Source organism: Zalophus californianus, chromosome 3 (assembly GCF_009762305.2).
Source record: "Zalophus californianus isolate mZalCal1 chromosome 3, mZalCal1.pri.v2, whole genome shotgun sequence".
Lineage (NCBI taxonomy): Eukaryota > Metazoa > Chordata > Mammalia > Carnivora > Otariidae > Zalophus > Zalophus californianus.
The window spans coordinates 88,936,453-88,957,665 of record NC_045597.1 but is presented as its reverse complement, the minus strand read 5'-3'; the positions used below and the strand labels follow the sequence as shown (position 1 = coordinate 88,957,665).

General features: G+C 39.1%; 1 protein-coding gene across 1 annotated transcript in view; it reads left to right on the top strand.

Annotated features, from left to right (window-relative positions):
• Positions 1 to 21,213, top strand: part of CNTNAP5 (contactin associated protein family member 5) — an 859,701-nt gene that overhangs the window by 781,697 nt on the left and 56,791 nt on the right. The window lies entirely within an intron of this gene.

The window sequence follows — 21,213 nt, the reverse complement described above, 5'->3', positions numbered from 1 at the left end:
CAGGGGTGGATGAAAAGTCAGAGGAAAACTGTCTCCAAGTCAGCCCCATGTTGCCATTCCTCAGAGGTGCACTCACAGGGGGCCATGGCTAAGCCGGCTGACTTGGATGGGATGAGGAACGTTGTAGTTGACACATCACACCTGGAATCCTGATGCCACACAGCCATGACCTTGGAAGAGCTCTTTCATTTCTTGGAGACTGTTTCCATGCCACAGTTTTTGATAATGATGTCTACTCTCTCTCTCTCTCTTTTAATTCTGTTATGAAAAAGGAAGAATTTGTAGAACACCGAAAACCATACTTGCCCCATTTCCAAAAAATACAGGTTCCATTCTTCTCTTAGTCATTCCTCAGCTGTTTGTATAGTTTATTTGCCTGAGAACTGACTTCTTTAGAAGTATAATGTTAAGTATTTGCTTAACAGGGACCCACCATTTATTTGCCTTGCACACAAAAACCAAGAGGTTAAAGAGAACAAACTTATGTAGCGCTTACTACATTTCAGACACCACACCAAGTTCCATTCTATGCAATAGATACTATTATTATCATCCCAAATCACAGATGATGGAGCTGAGACAGAGCAGGTTTAAATAAATTGCTGATAAAGTCACAGATCCAAGATTTGCACCAGATATTCTGCTTTAAAATCTCTATTCTTTACTATTGATGACCCATACTTTAGCTTTGAGAGGTTCTCAGTCTAGAGCCTGAAATCTAGTGTTGTTTTTTTTCCCAAAGAAAGCCCCCCTCCACACATGCACATACATTCAGAAATGATATTTCCCTTAAAAACGAATGATGTTTCCCTTAAAAAGGAATTTTTAGACAATTGACTCTGTTGTTTCATCTCACCAGCTGTACTTTCTCTGAAGAGTGAATTTACTGAGCGCAAATCCCCAGGGAGAAATGGCTAATTAAGGCACAGGCTTCCTACCCAGCTGTTGCACACAGGGAGAGGTAGTTCATGTTTAAATATCCAGGCTGTAAAGGGGAGGTGAGGCAGCAGAAGGCCTCTGCAAGCTGCCAGGAGATATTTCTTGTTGAATGGCACTGGAAGCAGGAACTGACACAGCGCAATCTGTAAGTAACAGGACAGCGGGCTCCCCTAAATCATGTCAAGGAAGCACAGGGTAACACTGTAACCATGGATTCAAGTGCACTATGGCACTGAAGGTGCCACATAGATATCCAGGAGGTATCTCCTCAACACCGTCCTTTGTTGTACTTGCTTTCAAGATATCTTTGAAATGATTCATAATTAATACCTACTCTGAAGGGTTATTTCGGAAATTAAATAACAGTGCATACAACAGAGAGCATAACTAAAGTGATTTTTATCTATCTATTCCTATATAAATACACATATGATCAGACTATGCATACTGTGTTAGAAATATTCTCCTTTAATATGTTGTTGTGGAATCTTTCCCTATAGTTATATACTAGCAGATAAATTGTATTAGATGATAACTTGTTCACATTTTTCTTATGTTTGAATTATTAGGTTGATTTTTAATGTATTACTTCTTTTGATGTTATGATGAATTACTTACTACTGAATCTTTGGGCCTTAACTATTGCTCTGGTTAATTGCTCAATTTACATGTATGCATATTTTTCTTAAGGCCTCACATATACACTGCCGAATTGTCAAGGGTGCTGCAGAACTTGGAAAGGTCTCACGTGACACCTCTGGCCAAACTTCTAGAATGCAGAGGGCTTGCCTAGGGGTTAGCATCATTTGGGGTGGCAACATACAGAGCCACACATAGTACTAATGAGTCCAAGTCATAAAACCATAACATCCAGGGTGCCTGGGTGGCTCAGTCATTAAAGCGTCTGCCTTCGGCTCAGGTAATGATCCCAGGGTCCTGGGATCGAGCCCCGCATCGGGCTCCCTGCTCCTCAGGAAGCCTGCTTCTCCCTCTCCCACTCCCCCCTGCTTGTGTTCCCTCTCTCGCTGTCTCTCTCTCTATCAAATAAATAAATAAAATCTTAAAAAAAAAACATAAAATCCAACCCTGGTATGGCACTTAGCACCACTCTGTCCCCAGGCATGGAGCTAGGTGTCCAGTTTCTGGAAAATTAGTATTTGCTTAGTGTCTGTTATGTATTGTGCAAGGCTAGAACCTACGTTAGGTTTTTTGTTTTGTTTTGTTTTCTTTTTCAAAATCTAACAACATGTATGCAAAATAGATACTAATATTATTATTCTGGGTGCCTGGGTGGCTCAGTTGGTTAAACATTTGCCTTCAGCTCAGGTCATGATCCCAGGGTCCTGGGATTGAGCCCTGCATTCAGCTCTCTGCTCAGCAGGGAGTCTGCTTCTCCCTCTTCCTCTATGCTCTCTCTCTCTCTTAAAAAATAAAAACTTTTAAAAATATTCTTATTTTGTTTGGGGGAACAGAGAGTTTAGGTGACTTACTAAAGCTCACACAGTAAAGAATGGCTGCCTAATTCTTTCTATGTGACTGACCTAGGACAGATATACCAAGAAATTACATCTCTTGCCCCAGATCACACATGTTGGCATCAATAAGGAAGACTCTAATGTCATGGCAAGCACATTGACCCTTCTACTCTCCCAGTTAGAAGAATGACACCTCCTTCCTTCCTCTGACCTAATTGAGAGCATATCAGAGAGAGGAATGGGAGTTGGAACGGAGGTGGGTAGCCCATGGTAGGAAACTTCAACTTTGTTCAATGGTGAGACAGACAAAGATTTAAAGACGGAGAGGGTAGAAAGGAGAATGAAGAGACAGTGGAAAAAGTATAGCATTTTCCAAGGGATAAGTATAGGGGAAAAATGGCTTTATAAGCAGATTTAGGAACCTTACTTACCGCAGAACTGTGAGCAAGATTCTGGAGTCATTGGGTGTTTAGCCAGGTGCTTTGTAAAGCTCAGAGCTACACAGGATATAGTTGTGTGTTAGTAGCAGAAGTGAGAAGCTAATAAGTTAGAGCAGATATTTAAATGGTAATGTCATCTAAAAATAAAAGTGGCCTCTAAATTGAAATTGCTTCTGCCACAGAGAGCTCTCCCCCTTGCAGGTTTTTATTGTATCCATATGTTCAGATCAAACACCTGTGTCTGTTTTGTGAACTATTTATAGTGGGAATAATTGGGAATAGGGATTGGTTTTCTGTTTTGGTTTACGATTCTTCAGAGAGAATTCTTGGCACGTTTAGTCATAATGACTATCACTGTCTTTCCTGCCAGTCCTCAGGTATGGATAGTGGGGTCATTTCCCAAGTGCTGTGGTCTCCTGAGATGGGGGCTGACTGAAACATGCTGTGTCCATGGTAGCTTCTATCCATGCTCTTGAGTGCTCTGCAAATGAATTCTCCCTACATGCAGGGGAAGTATGCCTTGGGTTGTTTTGAAATTGTTTAACTATCTTCCATGAGTGTCAATGTATAAATACACTCTTACCCAAAGAGACCATAATCCCTACTGGAGTTATTAATTATACACGTATGTAGTGTTTGTATTCCAGCTTTCCCCAGGGAGCGCAAAGCACTTTGCAAATATGAATTGCAAACAATAAATAATGCCTTTGACTTCTAAGAAACTTATCTCTGAGGGTTTATGTTGATGCCTCCCTGAGCATTCTCACAAGAGTGAAGCCCTCACTTCTCTAGGGCAAGAAATCACCTCCTGTCTTCTCTTGTAAGAAAGAACAGTGGATTAATTTTACCAAAGTAGGACTGAGATATGTGAGGGAATAAATTTGTAATGATGTTTTGAAAACAGGATAGGTGACATTAAGTGGCTTTTGGAAGGAAAACATGTCTTTATACTAATATTGGGCCATCAGAAATTTTCATTAAACAGCAATAATGATGAGGGGAGGGGGCGTGTACAAAGCATGGACTACAGTGTGACAATCCCAAGGTAAGTATTGGCTCTGAAGCATCTGAGTGACTAAATCTCATCGTTGGCTAAAAGAACTCATTTCTTGCCCTACTGAAGGGAGTTATCCAAATGAAATATGTGCAGATAGGATGGACCTATTTATTTCACAGCTTGCTCTATTTTGAGTCCCTTACCCAGGGAAAGCAGCGGAAGAATTATTTGGGCCATGTTTTGGTTTAGCACAGAATCCAACCGCAACTGAATTAGTATGTAGCAAATGTGATATTTTAGGTACAGTTTTGTTTGCAAAACAGTAAATAAATAAGAATGACTGGTTGCTTTCTATATAAACCTGCTTCTTCTAGGAAATCATCTGTTCTGAAATTGCCCTTTCACTAGGCAGAAATTTGAACTTGAGATGAGGATCAGGTCTTTCAGAATTCTTCGAGACTGCTGCCTACCCAGCAAATTGTACACATTCAATTGATACCAATTGGTAATGAGACCAGCTCTCCGGGTGGCTGTTTCAGAGCTCACTGCCACTCTTGCTTCTTTCCAATTCCCCATTGTGTAAATGGAGCTCTTAAATATGGTGCTGCATTAATAGAAATCTTTGCTGAATCATTTTAAAACAACAAAAATGATGACATGGAGTATCAAGCCCAAGCCAACTAGGATGATGATATGATGATGGATCTTTTATCTTGATTCCATATGGAATTCTTGCAAAGTACATTCAGGGATTACATAATAATCAAAATAATAATTATGACATAAGCTAACATTTATGAATATCATGTTGCAGATACTCTAAAAGTACTTAATATGGTGTCAATTCTCAGAATTTCATGAAGTAAATGCTATGACTATACATATTTTGCACACACAGGAAGTGAGATATTGGGAGTTCATTCGGTTTACCTTGGGACTCTCTGGTAATATAGAGAGATATTGGGGTCTGATCCTGGCAGACCAGCTAATCATAACTATTACTCTGTCCTGCCTTTCAGAAAACATGTTGATAGGCACACAGGCTCAAGATTTGAACTGGGCCACCATGTCATGGAATTCTACAATGATTCTGTCATTTGAAGGAATATGAAGCATCTTATGAGAGAACACATATTTTATTCCCACACATTTTAACCAGTCTTTGAGCTGGAGAGCAATATCCCTAACTTACTATAAAGCAATATCATATCACACATGGCTGACTGAATCTAATTGGGTTGCAGTTCACACATCTTCCCTGTCAATGGCTCTTAGATGTCTATTTCCAGCAAATGACTTTTCCAAAATTCCAGTCCCCACATTTCTTGCTGTTTGTTGCCATCTATAACTTTATATTTATATTATAACCTTATTACATCACATAAATTTTAGTAGTTAAAACCTACTTTAAGTGTTTCATTTTAAAACTTGTTTTTCTTCTTTCCATATTGCCAGTACTGTTCAAAGCTATTAATTAATTCCTTCATTAGATGACTGTTTATTAACTACCATATACCAGATGCCTTTGATAGGTACTGAAGACACAGAGGTGAGTGAAATAGAGAGGACCTTTGTCCTCCTGGATCTTGTATTCTGTTGGAAGAGTCACATGTTAATACACTAAGAGAAATAGAACTATAAACTGCAAAAAATTTCCTGTGAGAAAATGCAGGGTATTATGAGAGCTCCTATCAAAACTGGGGGAGGGGCACAAAGAGGGCTTCCCTAGGGGAGAAGTGGTTCTCCTCAAATAGGAATGGTGGGTGGGGCTGGTTGGTTGGGTGGGTGGATTCCTGTGGAGGAGACATAGAGGAAATAGCGCCCACAGACCCTCTTAGGGGGACGGACAATGTGTGGAGGACCTGACAGATGGTCCCGCTGGCCACAGAGAATGAGGTAAATGATGTGAGAGGGGTCAGCTGGCCCAGAGCACCACCAGACCTGGAACCCTGTGGTCACGGTTCTTCTCTTTGCCTTAATACACCCAACCTTTCATCAAATCCTGCTGATCTTGGTGCTGCCCTCTCAAAATCATCTTTTCTCTTACCCAATCTGGGCTTGACTGTGCCTATAGGTCTTTAGATGGTTTGCAGGACTCCCATCCCTAGCCGTCCTAAGGCCCTGAGACCTGGAGTTTTTCTCTGCAATTTTTCCAAAATATATCCTACAATGTTCTTTCCATTAGAAACTTCACTGACTCCTCAACCCTTGCAGTATAAGCCCGGACTCATGGGACAGTATATACAACCCCTTAGCATCTGGCATAGACTGCTTTTACATGGGGAACTGAACTTCCTGTCAGAAAGTTTCCCGCTTTAAAGCTCTTTTCTCTAAACTAGAATGTATTGTCAACCATGAGGAAGTGCTTGGGGAGCTCTGGAGATCTTTGCTAAATATTGGAAAACAAAAATATAGTTATTTTATTTTTCTTTCAAGAAAAGCACACGTCTCTTTTTCAATGTTTCCATAAGTGAACAAATATATTTGATGTAGTAAAAAAGTAATATTAGCTTTCTTTTATGTACAGGCTTTCTGAAATGCATTCATTCCTTCATTTGGCAGATATTTTGGCAGCACTTACTATATGTAAAAACAGTGGAGGAAATACTTTAAAGCATGTGAACCTCTTTTGGCTGCAGTATAGGACTACAGGAGGGGGTTGGGGAGATATGGCTAACAGATTGAGATTAAGATTAGGTAATGTAAGTCTCAGGACTTAATTATGTTGCTATGTAGGGAAGATTCTTCACAGTGAGGTGAACCTGTCAGGCATGATGAAAGAAGGTAAATTTGTTGTTGATACAGGGGAAAGTGCTGGAGAAAAGGTGATCAGTGGGAAGTCCATGCATGGCTCAAGCATTTTAGAATATGGGGTAGGTGCTGGGTGGCTCAGATGGTTAAGCGTTTGCCTTCGGCTCAGGTCGTGGTCCTGGGGTCCTGGGATTGAGTCCTGCATCTGGCTCCCCGTGGGGAGCCTGGAAAAAAATAATATGGGGGGGGGATGTCCTTGAATAAGGTGGCCACCTTTCCACCTGTTACATGCTCCCATCAAAGCTAGGATAGTCCCTCTAGGTCACTAGGTCACGACACTTGTTTTGTTTATAAATTTAGATTTACTTTCCGTCTTCACTGGGAGGTGTGAGCTCCATGAGAGCAGAATCCTTGACTGTGCAGTCCCAATGTCGAGGGGGGGCGGGGAAAGGCACGCTGTAGGCATTCAATAGACAAAAATGTGGAGGCTTAATTACATGGCCTCTGATTCTTTTTTTCCTCCCAAGGACTATTATTAATGTTTGTTCTTGCTTTCTTTTCTTTCTTTCTTCCTTTTTTTTCCTCCCATAGTTCTACTACATAAAATTAATCATCTCAGTAGAGAACAAAGTTTCTTGTCTTTTCTCTTCTGTGCATGTGTAATGTGTACACCTTTTTGAGAGATTAAACTGTATAGTTAGGCAAGGGCGTGTCATATGTGTAACTGTACATGGGTTAGAGGGTGTGAGTGTGTTAGTATGTTGTGGGTACGGGGGGGGAGATGTTCTTCATTATTATTTCATTTCTGTTGTACCTGATATTCAGACAAAAGAGGTTGAGGAGAAAAATAAACTATTCTGGGCGCTAGTCTAGTCTCCTCTCTCTGTTCTGTCTAAGATCTGGAGGCAGAGACCCTTCCTCAGCTACTTATCTACCTCAAATTCATGGTAGCATGTAAACAAAGTACTATAGGCCTTGGGTTCAAAACCTCATGTTGCAACTGAGACTTCAGGTATATTTTTAATTTCCCTGAGCTTCACTTCTTCTCATTTGTGACAGAAATAATAACTATTCCAAATTGTCATGTCACAGGCTCTGACCCAGGGAAGTGGCTTGTTCTTCTTAAGAGTGGAGCAGCAATCTTTTTTTTTTTTTTTTTTTTTTTTTTTGTGGAGCAGCAATCTTGGGAAGGGGTCTTGGGGAAGAGCCAAAAGCAGGCTCTTTAAGTCTGCATCTTGAGACATCCCCATGCTACTCTACTCCTTCATCAAGAGAAATGTCTCACATAAATACACAAGAGATTTTACAAGAGGTGGCATCGGATAGGCACTCCGTAAACTTTATTTTTAACCTCTTCTCTGAGCTCATCTCTCAGACGTAAGTCACCATCTCCATGGCTAAGGCCCATGTTGGAATAAGAAACAATAAGGGATCGAGAAGGGACAACATTCTGGATAGGGTCTTCACTCCTGAACAGGTGGGACTCCCCATTGGAAGAAACTATCGGTCAGGAAAGGCCTCCGTGCAATTGTCTGTGTGCCATTAAACAGGAGCCTGTGGTTATATCTTGATGACTTTGCATTATGAAAAGTGTCTGAAGTTATTCATGAGCTAGTTACACTATTTGTTAATGGTTTTAGAAAATGGTTTAGGAAATCATCTCTAATTGACCATCATTTATATTTTCATTTATGGGAGTGCCTGAAGCCAGCACTGACTGCTCTGTAATTTGTGCACTTGGCAGGCTGCATGGCACTGATGGGCATCAGGAAAACACAAAGGCCCAGGCATGTGGGTGCCGTTCCAGCCATGCTACACCTTTCATACCTTTAAGCTTCTTTTTTTTCACCTTTAAGCTTTTTAACGAATCATCATTCTATGCTCAACATTTTTTTTTAGAAAGTTTGTTTTTTTAGATTTTATTTATTTGACAGAGAGAGCATGAAAGAGCACAAGCAGGGGCAGCTGCAGAGGGGGAGAGAGAAGCAGGCTCCCCACTGAGCAGGGAGCCCGATGGGGGGCTCGGTCTGAGAACCCTGGGATCATGATCTGAGCCGAAGGCAGACGCTTAACTGACTGAGCCACCCAGGCGCCCCTCAACATTGTTTTTTAATGTTCCTTCTTCACCATTCCCAAGTGGTGTGCACAGTATTAGATGCTAAGGATACTTTTAGACCTGATTATTAAATGCAGGCTTGTTAGCTCCCCATAATATGGATGTATTTGTGCTCTGTGTCAATCACTGCTGGCCCCAGTCCCCGGAATGACATCATTAGAAAATGTATCAGAGCTGTCATCCAGAGCTGTGTTTTTGGAAATTATCTTTATAAATAACATTTAGAAAAGGCAAAATTATGATTTGAAGAAATAATGGCTCCATATAAAGGTAATGGCTTCCTTAAGGAACACAAGGTTTATATCCCAAATTTATTATCTTCTGCTTATTTTCCACTTGCACACCTGCTTTCCATCCAACCATAGACACACACACCCTCCTCTTTTTCTTCTCCCTACCTTTTACTTGTTATTTCTTCTTTTTCCTCCTTTTTTCCTCTTGTCTGTGTGACCAAGTTTTGTGTGTTCTTTATGACTGCAGTTCAGGGTTTATCACCACCACTGGCAAGCCTTCCTTGATTTTCCAGTTTTCTTACCTGGCAGATGTGTTTCCAGAATTTGTTTTCACTGTACCGTATTAGTCTTCTTATGGTCCTGGGTCACTTGCTAGGCTGTGCATGTTTTGGGAGAAAAGGTTTGTCTTTCTTCTCTAAGCCAGTGTTCATAACACCATTCCTGGAACATCATGATGTGTCCCTTCCATCTGCTGCACATTGACGGAACGCCTACTCCTGCCAAGTTCTACACTGGGCACCATGGGAGATGGAGAAATGAGCACCAGCTTCTATTAGAGAGAAGTACTGGTTCTCAGCAGCATTTTAGCCAACCTGATAACAAGTTGCAAATCGTGACCCAGTATTTCTGTGGATTTGCATCATTTATACTGTCAGTACTTGTCATCATCAATTTTTTTAAATGTTCACAAATACATACACAGCTAACATTAGTTCCAAATATTATAAAGTTTTAAGCGCCATGATCAAAGCATCTATATTCAAAAGCAATTGGATCATAAAAAGTGAACATAAAATTTACAAAGCCACCTCATCCTGAATAAAGACTAATTACTATGTTGAGTTCTAATGACTATTGCTTTCCAACCCCATAAATCATATACAAATAAGAGAGAGCTTTTAAATGTAAGTGAACTCTAATTGGGTCTCAGCAGAAAGAAAAATAGATCTTTAGTAGCTCCATGAAACCTCTGAGCACATAAAGCACCAGCCAGTGTTTCCCATGGAGTTTTGGGGTCTGTGCCTTTTACAGATGCTGTAAAGACTGAATTCAGAGAACAAACCTGAGCCAGAGGAACCTGTTTGATTTCATTCTTCTATATAATTTGAAAAATAAAAACAAAAATAAATTAAGTTCCTAATTTTGTCATTCAGTGTATTTTTCTTTTTATTGAAAAAAGGCTGACATTCCATAATGTAAGCCATAAGAAAACAAGGGTCTGGACAGAGTACCATGGAGGAGGGGCAGTTGGTCTGTGTTTATTCCCAGTAATGGGACTCTTTTGCTATGCAAATGACTTTTGAGTTAAAAGTAAGACAGGTTGAGGAATATTTTGTGCAAACATAAACAAACAGAAGCACTGAAATAGAAGATAATTGTTACTTATTAAGGTGCTTAGAATAGGGCTGAATGAAGTAAACCAGAACCCATCACCAAATAAGCTGGAGGGAGGATTTGGTACCTGTTTATGACTTCCTCTGAGAGTTTTCAAGGTTGTTTTTGAATAAGAAATGAATTGAGCCCTAGAAAACCATCATAGCTGAGTGGATCTGGGAAAGCTCAGTGCATTGCAGTTACTGACTGATGAGAAATTCTCAAATAGCTGAGTTTTTTTTTTTTTCTTTTTTAAGGATAGCTGATTCTTTTCGGTTCTAATCTATCCTCACCTTGCCCAAGATAGAAGTAGAAAAACAACCTTAATGTTTAACTTTGCCATGGAAATTGACTTTATCTTCCATGGGGCTTGCCATTCTTTTAGTATAAATGTTTCCTTTTTCCAAGAAGCTTAAAAATATAAGATTTTTAAATTTTTATTTTAGAGACATTTCATTAAATTTAGCATTCAGTTGTGCATGCAGTGATTTGAGGACAAGCTCCAGACAATTGAGTTTGGCTTCAGAGTAGCCACAAATTGGTTTTTAGTGTTTTCTCTGTGAAGTCTGGCTAAGTAGGACTGTCATGCAGATATATGCCTTCATCCAAAGGGCTTTATTTGTATATGGTAGGTGTTACAGGAAAGATGCAAAGCATGGCTACTCTACAGGGAAATTCATATTACAGTTAGATTAGAGGGAAGATCTATGTAAAATGACTGATAACTAAATGTCCAACCAAGTTAAACAAACTATATTCTCTTTACATGTAAAATTAGTGTAAAATAATAATGTATATGTTATAATTTTTGATGTATAAAAATGAAATACAAGAAAAAATCTTAGACAATCCCTAGAACAAAATAGACAATGGATATTTTAATCCTATTGATTATACTCATACAATAACTAACATTTATAGCTGTAACAATAATTATTAAAATTATCATGATCAACTCTTAAATAGTTGCTTGCATTATATATGTTTAAGCATGGGTGAGATAAAAGAAGTATTTTTCATATATCAACAATAGTGTTCACTCATTCAATTAAAAAAATAAAAAAATATTGATTGAGCCCTCCCACTATATGCTAGGCATTTTTTTCTCAACACAGGGTATATCTTAGGAAAAAATACAAGTAAAGTTCAGTTTTCATGGAGCTTACAATTAAATGGATAAAGAAAATCACTAAACAAGTTAAAAATATATGAATTAAGAAAAGAGCAGGATGGTGATAAGTACTCTAAAAACTAATTATTTGAAAAAAACAGACCCTTCTATAGTGTCTAACCAAAATCTATGTAAAGAATATTTTTATATAGTGACTCAGAATCAGTTTGTATGACTGAAACAATATTTCCCCTAAGTATATTGAATAATACTCATATTTTTTGTTTTGGACTCTTCCATTTTATTAAATATCTGCCTTCATGGAACTTACATTCTAGTGTAGGGAGATAGGGAATAAATAATAAATATTAACAATAAGCAAAATGTTACAAGGTGATAAGCCCTGTGTGGGGAGAGGGAAGAGCAGGGTAAAGGGGTCAGGAATATGTATACGTGAGGCCAGGGCCTCACAGTTTTTAACATGACTATCAGAGAACTCTTTAAACAGGTGGTATTTGAGCAAAGCCTTGGAGGATTTGTGGGGTGGGGTTAGGATTGTTGGGGAGCCATGTGTATATCCAGAGAAAAGCAGTCCAGGCAGAGAAAACTGAGAATGGAAAGTCTGAGACAGATGTATCTTTGTGGTTTGAGAACTGTTAAGGGAAGCATTGTGACTGGACCCCAGTTAGAAGGGGGAATGGGGTAGGTGATGAGGAAAAATAAGTAATGAAAGTCATAGGACCCTACAATCACAATAAAGACATTGCCTTCTAGTCTGGGTAAGATAAGGAGTCATTGAAGTGCTTTGAGCAGGGGAGTGATTGATCTGATTTATACTGATTTATAGCAACTGATCTGTTTTATACTGATCTATATGATTTATACATCTGATTTGTTTATAACAGGATTGTTCTAGATGCTCTGGTAAGAATAATCTATAAGGTGCTAAGGATAGAAGAGGAGTAGTTAGGAGGCTATTGAAATAATCTGGATGAGAAATGTTGGCTGTTTGGATGAGTGTGCTAATAATGAAATTGATGGAGGTAAAGAAACAGTTGGACTCAGCATATATTTTGAAAGGGGTGCATAAAAGTATGTCATACCTACTAGAAATAGAGTATGAGACAAAAAGTCATGGGGTGGTTCTAAGATTTTTGTGCCAATCACCTGGAAGTAGAGGCTTGCTACTACTTGAGGTGGGAAGTTATGGAAGAAACAGGTTTAGAAGAGAGGATCATGAATTCGGTCTTGGGCATATTAAAGTTTGAGGTTATTAGGCATCTAAGTAGAGATGTTGAAAAAGTAATTGTATAAAGCAGACTGCAGGTGAGGGAAGAAGACCAATCTGGAGATATAAATTTGGAATTGGTGTACATTTAGATAATATACTGGGTTCAGTAGTGTCCCTCCAAATTCACCTCAGAACGTCAGAATGTGATTTTATGTAGAAATAGTGTCTTAACACAGCTAATTAGTTAAGATATTAAGTCATGCTGGATTAGAGTGGATTCTAAATCCAATGACTGGTGTCTTTATAAGAAGAAGGGATAATGATACATAGACTCATAGACATATGGAGACACATAGAGAGAAAGACATGTGACATGACAGTAGAAGTAGAGATTGAAATGATGCAGCTATAGGACAAGGAGCACCAAAGATTGTCAGGTCCCAGCAGAAACTAGGAAGAGGCAGGAAAGATTTTCCCCTAGCGTCTTCATGAGAAGTTTGGAAATGCTGACACTTTGCTTTCAAATGTCTGGCTTCCCAAACTATGTGTAACACCAATTCTAAGAAACCAAAAAGAGAATATTGGAACCATAACACTGGATGAGATTGTCAAGGCAGTGAGTTTTGATAGAGAAAAGTCCAGAGATTGAGACTTGGGACTTCAACATTAAGAGGGCAAGGAGAAATAGAGGAATCAGTAATGAAGAGGGAGAAGGATGGCCAGTGAAGAAGGAAGGAAACTAGGAAAGAGAATGTTCTGGAAGCTAAATGAAGAGTTTTACAGAGAAGAGAGTGACCTGTCTAGAATGTTAAGGAGATTTAAGATGGGGATTTTGAGTGGAAAATTGGATTTAGCAACATGAAGGTCATTAATGACCTTAGCAATAGAAGTTTTAGTAGAGACCCAGGGGTGAAATCTTACTGGAAGGAGTTTAAAAATAAATGGGAGAGAGGAATTGGAGACAGGAAATATAGATATAGCCTCAGAAGTTTTATTACAGATTAGAAGAGAACAGAGAAGTATGGCAATGGCTAAAGTTAAAAAGGTTGAAGTGTTTTCTTTTCATTTTTCCCCTTTAATATAGGAAAAATGCTAATGGGAATGAAGTAGTACAGAGGATGAAACAAAAAATTGTAAAGGAAGGGGGATGTTGCCTGAGTGATATCTTCAAGTACATGAGGAGGATGAGAAGGAATGCATAAAATGATATTAGGTGGAATCATAAACAGTTTATCTAAGTTAAATAATATAAGGTAGAACATATGGGTATAGAAATTGATAGGTTAGTAAATATGGTGTCAGGACATGTGGGAGTTCTTTTCTGGTTGCTTCAGTTTTCTTGGAGGAGCAGGAGACATCAGCTGAGGGTGGGGAAGAAGGCAGAGTTGGGGGCCAGAAGATAGAAGAGAAGACATTAAAGAACTGTCTGAGGCAGGAGGTACACTGACTTAGTAAATGCACTGAAAGAGAGGACATAAGAAAGACCCACTTGAAGTTGGGGATGAATATGAAGTGGCCTACGAGCAATCTGCATGATTTGTATTGTCTTCTGCCAGCTAAACTGGGCAGGAGTAGAGAAAGCATAGGTTGTGTTTTAATAGTTACAATTCTACCAAGCAGATATGTCCCTTCAGTAAAGAGTAGCCAAGGGATTTAAGACCCTGTCGGAGAGGATGATTTACAGTGATGGACCAGGCAGTTTGAGCTGGGTCAGGAGAAAAAAAGAGGATGTGAAGGGGATGAGAAACACCAAGTAGTTAGGGAGATTAATTCTTACACCAGAGATTATGGAAATATAGGCATTAGAAGAGGGAATCAGATGAGCACTGGGTGTTATATGCAACTAATGAATCATTGAACACTACATCAAAAACCAATGATGTACTATACAGTGGCTAACTGAACATAATTAAAAAAAGAAAGAAAGAGAGAGAGAGAGAGAAAGAGAGAAAGAAAGAAAGAGAGAAAGAAAGAAAGAAAGAAAGAAAGAAAGAAAGAAAGAAAGAAAGAAAGAAAGAAAGAAAGAAAGAAAGAAAGAAAGAAAGAAAAGAGTAAAAAAAAAAAAAAGGGGAGCCAGAAAGGGAGAAGGCTGTATTAAAAGAGTGAGAGGCTTTAATTGTAATTATGGAGGGGTTGAAATTATTAGCAATAACAAATACTGAGTTCTGTTTACTGATTCCATGATGCACTAATCAATCATGACAACAGTTTGGAAAACCTTGTTACATGGAGGTGCTAAGGTAAGGATGTATGGGTATAAAAGGTATGGTTGTATGGATCACATCAGATCCATGAGTGAGGAGAGAACTTTTGGCAAAGATCTGTAAGAGGAACATTACAGGTAGAGAGAAAATCAGGTGTAAGACTCTAACACAGGAGTAAACTTGTCACATAGGAGATCATAAAGTAGGTCAATAGTAGTTGGAGCTTAGTGAGCAAGGGCAAATGTGGAATGCAATAAAAACAAAGTATAGAAGAAGATCATATAAGATTTGAAGGCCATGACAAATACTTTGGATTTTATTGTAAGTGTATTGGGGAGCTATTAAAATATTTTAATCAGTGACATCAAAATTTCAAAAGCTTATTTGACTGATGTGTAGAGAATGGATAGTGTGGGGACAAGAAGTAAGACTAGAATATGGGAGATGACTTTAGATGTGTTGCAGTAGTCCAAGTGAGAGTCGGTCATAGATTAAATGAGAGTGTGGTGGTTGAGCTGGAAAGAAATGTGGAGATGCAGGATTTACTTTGTAGAGACCAGATGGTTGCTGATGACTTGTGTGTGCATCATGTATGCAGGGGTGCTAGTGAAGGAAACCAACAAAACAAGGATGACTCCTATAATTTTTTTTAAAGTTTTTATTTATTTATTTATTTGACAGAGAGACAGAGAGCACAAGCAGGCAGAGCGGCAGGCAGAGGGAAAGGGAGATGCAGGCTCTCCGCTGAGCAGGGAGCCGGATTTGGGGCTTGATCCCAGGACCCTGGGATCATGACCTGAGCCGAAGGCAAACGCTTAACTGACTGAGCCACCCAGGCACCCCTGACTCCTAGAATTTTGACATGAGCAACCAGTAGATGGGTGGTGCCACTGGGTGGGGCAGTGGAGATAGAACAGAAGCTAATTGGTGAGAATGGTCTGATTAGTAGAAGCTGAAGGTGTACAGGAAGCCACACAAGTCTGGGAGTGATAGGGACTGATAGGGAATGGAAAAGATTCAACATTGTAGAAGAGCTCCTGCTTTCAATGTGAAATGATAAAGAAAGAAACTGACAATAATCTATGGATAGAAATACAAGAATGGACTCTACAGCGTTGGTCTAGTACCTCCATGGGTGTCTCTTTTGATCTTGTGAGACCTGGTCATGCTCATGGAAGACCTTTTAGATCTGGCATGCACACTGGATGTGCAGGCTAATTTTCTTAAGATACTACTTTTGTACATCAGACTAGTCATGCATGTGTCTAAAGTCCTTTATGGGACGTGTCTTTACAAGAACAAGTCTAGATTCTTTGTCATTCTAGTGTGAGCTTCTCTACCTGGCCTCTCTACTAATCTCTTCCAAGTTCTCACTCAAGGTACAGGTCTCAAATTTTCCATCTTTCAAAATGAGAAAGTTGGTTAGGTGCATGCCTGCTAATATTCTCATCAGTGCTAATGGCCTACAGTTTTACTGCTTCAAACATGGTAAATTTCAGCAGCATTGCTCTTAAATCTCTACAACTGCCTAAGCATATCACCTTATATTTTGTTCTGTTTTATCTTCCTAGTTAACTTCTACCTTCCTGCAGCAAATCTCTTTCTCTGAAAAATACTTTATTACCTCAACCCTTTAACTGCTAATTGTTTTTGTTTTTGTTTTCAGATTTTATTTAAGTTCTAGTTAGCTAATATACAGTGCAATATCAGTTTCAGGAGAATTCGGTGATTTGTCACTTACATACATCATCATTTTGAATTCACCAAACGTGTATTCTGTATGTTCTGTCAAATCATTTACCTTTCCCTTTGCTCCACCATCCACTTCTCTGTCCATCCACTCATCCATCTAACCCACCACACATCTCTTTGGAGTCAGAGTGCTATATTGGAAGGAACATATACTTTAAAATTCTTTACCTCTGGGGCGCCTGGGTGGCTCAGATGGTTAAGCGTCTGCCTTCAGCTCAGGTCATGATCCCAGGGTCCTGGTATCGAGTCCCGCATCGGGCTCCCTGCTCCTTGGGAGCCTGCTTCTCCCTCTGCCTCTCTCTCTTTCTCTCTCGCTCTGTCTCTCATGAATAAATAAATAAAATCTTTAAAAAAAATAAAAAAATAAAATTCTTTACCTCTGAGTTTGAATCTTCTTCTCCTTCTCTAGTATTTTCTTCTTCTCCTTCTTCTCTTCTTCTTCTTCTTATTTATTTGTGTAGCTGTTTACCTCCCCGAAAATCTATTTCCTGATATGAGGATTTGATTAAAAAATATCAATATCTTGGGGCATCTGGGTGGCTCAGTCAGTTAAGCATCTGAATCTCAGCTAAGGTCTTGATCTCAGAATCTTGAGTTCAAGCCCTTCATTGGCTTCACACTGGGCATGGAGCCTACAAGAAAGAAAGAAAGGAAAAAAAAAAGAAAGAAAGAAGAAAGAAAGAAAGAAAGAAAGAAAGAAAGAAAGAAAGAAAGAAAGAAAGAAAGAAAGAAAGAAAGAAAGAAAGAAAGAGAAAGAAAGGAAGGAAGGAAGGAAGGAAGGAAGGAAGAAAAAGAAAAGAAAGAGAAAGAGAGGAGAAAGAGAAAGAAAGAAAGAAAGAAAGAAAGAAAGAAAGAAAGAAAGAAAGAAAGAAAGAAAGAAAGAGAAAAAAGAGAGAGAGAAAGAAAGAAGGAAGGAAAGAAGGATAGAAAGAAAGAAAGAGAAAACATATTTAGGGGTGGCTGGGTGGCTCAGTCAGTTAAGTGTTTGCCTTTAGGTCAGGTCATGATCCTGGAGTCCTGGGATCCAGCCCCACATTGGGCTCTCTGCTCAGCGGGGAGTCTGCTTCTCCCTCTGCCATCGCCCCCCCCCACTCATTCTCTCTTTCTCTCACTCTCTCAAATAAAATAAAATCTTAAAAAAAGAAAAGAAATATCTTTAGTACAGGATTTAATGTCTAAAATATAGTAGGCATGTATGACCTTGCTTTTGCTTTCAACTAGATTATAAACTTCTTAAAAATAGAACTATAACATTATAATTATTTGTTTATTTAGTATCTGGCACACATTAGGCATCGAGTAATTTTTTAGTTTATAATTTTGGTGCAGTGGTAATAAAATTCTCCAGAGTGGATTTTTATTAAAAAAAATATCTTCTGGAGAATTAAGATAGGAAACCCTGTGTTATACTTTGTAGACACAAAGATGAATAAGCAACTATCCTTCTTAGGGGACCTTAAGTTCAAGAGGAAACACAAAATAAACATGATGAATTGGAGGGGTGCCTGGGTGGCTCAGTTGGTTAAGTGACTGCCTTCAGCTCAGGTCATGATCCTGGAGTCCCAGGATCGAGTCCCTCATCGGGCTCCCTGCTTAGCAGAGAGTCTGCTTCTCCCTCTGACCTTCCCCCCTCTCATGCTCTGTCTCTCTCATTCTCTTTCTCAAATAAATAAATAAAATCTTAAAAAAAAATTTAAAAAAACATGATGAATTTGGTTTGTTACTAAAAGTGAGCATAGTGGCAATATAGTAAAAGAAAAGATTATGCTAGTCTTAGAGGTTAGTGAAGATCTGGGTCATGTGAGCTGGGTTTTAAAGAATGAGGAGGAGCTTGCCAGGCAGATGAGGAGACAAAGGAAAAGAAAAACACACAGAGGTAAAGAGGGGCATTATCCGGAGAGATGCTGAGTGTTCAGGTATGATTCAGATATGAAAAATATGTATGTGATAAAGTTGGAAAGGTTAAAAAAAAAGGCTTCGTATATCAGGCTAAGAAATTGGAATATATGGTGTAGAATTAAGGAGGCTTAGAATTTTTTTTAAGTGCTAGAGTCACATGACTGAATATGTATTATAATACTCACACTAATGGCAGTGTGGAAGACAGTTGAGTAGGAAGACTGGAAAAGTGGGAACCAGTTAGAAAAAAGAAAACAAAATGATGTTTTGGAATAACTGACATGGAAGAATCTTTACCCTAAGGCCCAATCCAAGGAATTCAACTAGATATTATTTGGACTTTTCAGTTTTGAGTTTCTATTTCATATTTTTCCATTTTTATGAGTAGACACTTGTCAAGCAGGATACAAATAATAAAATGACTTACAAATGGTATGTGGTGTCCTTTTGAGTATTAGAGTAGATGTGAAAATAGGGTCAACAGAGAGAAACAGAGAGAAGGTCATGTGAAGGCAAAGGACATCAGAGTGATGCATTTACAAGCCAAGGAATGCCAAGATTGCCAGCATCCACCAGAAGCTAAGATGAGGCATAAAAATATCCTAGCCTAGAGCCTTTAAGAAAACATTTTGCTCTTCTAGCATCCAGATCTATTGTCCAGAGAAAATAAATGTCTGTTGTTTAAGAAAAAAAGAAATAAAGAAAAAAGAAAGAAAATAAGTTCAACATCTTCCAAGGGGAGCTTGGCTTCTCCTTAACCTGAAGGTCTCTCTCTTCAGGCAGCTACATCCACATAGATATGTACAGAAAATCTGTCACTGATCAAATTAAAGCCTAGGCAAATCCAACTGTAAGCTTGTCAAATCTATGCACCTATGGGTATTTGGAGTGTGGGGTCCCAGTGGTCAGGACTGCAGGGAGAGACTGTTCTGTGGGCTGTCCTATGGGGTGCACATGAGTGATGCAAAGCTGTCCAGAACAGATGTAACCAAATCCTGGTAGGCTGAGTTGTTACTTTGAAGAGGCAAGGTTTTCTACTATGCTGCTGGGAGACCAAAGAGTTCTTTTGGCCAACATGAGGTTGTGGAGTAAAGGTGGGTGGAGGGAGAGAGGACAGTGGCAACAGCAGCCTAGAAGTAGCTTCCTACTCTTACTTCAACTCAAGAAGATCCAGGGTTGTTTTTATTTTTTTTTCTGTTTTCTATAAATTTCATTTTAGATTTAATTTGAATGAAGCATTCTATTTTGTTAAATATTTTATATTTTTAAGTAATCTTACACGCAGTATGGGGCTTGAACTCACAACACTGAGGTCAAGAGTTGTACACTCTATTGACTGAACTACCCAGGTGCCCAAATAGTGTTCTAATTTAAAACCAATTTGAAAAACACTGGACCAGATATATAAGGCAAATCCAGGTGCATGGGAAAGAGATAAACCTTAAATGCTAATGAGAGACAAAATTTTGAGGGCAGTTGGTTGGAATCCAAACCTGAATGAATTCCCTGAAACATCACAGCCTCAGATGCAGGAGGATAAACTAGTGCAGACACTACTAAATTCTAGAGGGGGCCTTCAGGAATTATCCAGTTCCTTAAGCATGCCACTCGTATTCTCCAGGGTTTCTCCCAACTTTGGGCCAATAAATACCAAGGTGAAACAGTTTCTAAGAATAATTCATTGGTCTCTGGATTTATTGAGAATATGTATCACCTAAATTTGTACTATTTCAGAGGAGTTATTTCTTCAGATGTAAAAATTTTCTAAGCCCCACTGAATTTGTTGGTCCTTCCTTCCTTTCTTCCTTCTTTGCTTCCTTCCTTCTTTGCTTCCTTCCTTCCTTCCTTCCTTCCTTCCTTCCTTCCTTCCTTCCTTCCTCCCTCCCTCCCTCTCCTTCCCTCCCTCCCTCCTTCCTTGCCTTCCTTCCTTGCTTCCTTCCTTTAAAATTTACTGAGTATTTGCTATGGTCCAGACACTAGGAATCTAAGATATGTGCAGATCCTCAAGGAGCTTACAGATTGTGTGAAAGACAAGTGAGTATACAAATAACACAGCCCAGTACCTGCTAGGGTAGAGATGAGCACAGGGCCTGTAGGAGTAGAAGATATTGATTGCATCAAAACTCCTAAGAAATTGAGATCAATATTTGTATGGCTCTAGAAGAACTGGTTGAAATATTTTAGACATAAACTGTGATGTTGGGGAAGCTTCAGAATACTTTCATAGGCAGAATCCCTATGAGACTATTAATATGTAAGATAGATGATTGTGAGGCAAGTGTTAGAGAAGATGTATAAAATAGAAGTGATTTTTAAAATGAACAAATGCACACAGAATATGTATGCAGATGAATTACTCAGACAGTGTGATGCTAAGAGTCCGAATACCCTCAAGGAATGTGGTACTCACCACCATACCTGACACACAATTATCACATGTCAATTTAGTTTATTGTGTTGAATTAAATATGAACATGCCCAGATTCTTAGAATTGGAAGGAGTGTGGAAGAGCATGCCATCCAACAGCCCACTAGTGCACACAATGTGTGTTTCCTTACCATAGGCTGGCTGTCGCCAGGTCCCCTTGCCCTACACCTGCACATTTGCACCACCACTGCAGCTCAACTCCTCCCAGTACCAAATATGCCACTGCTACAGACCCATTATTCATATTTAAGTGATAAAAACCC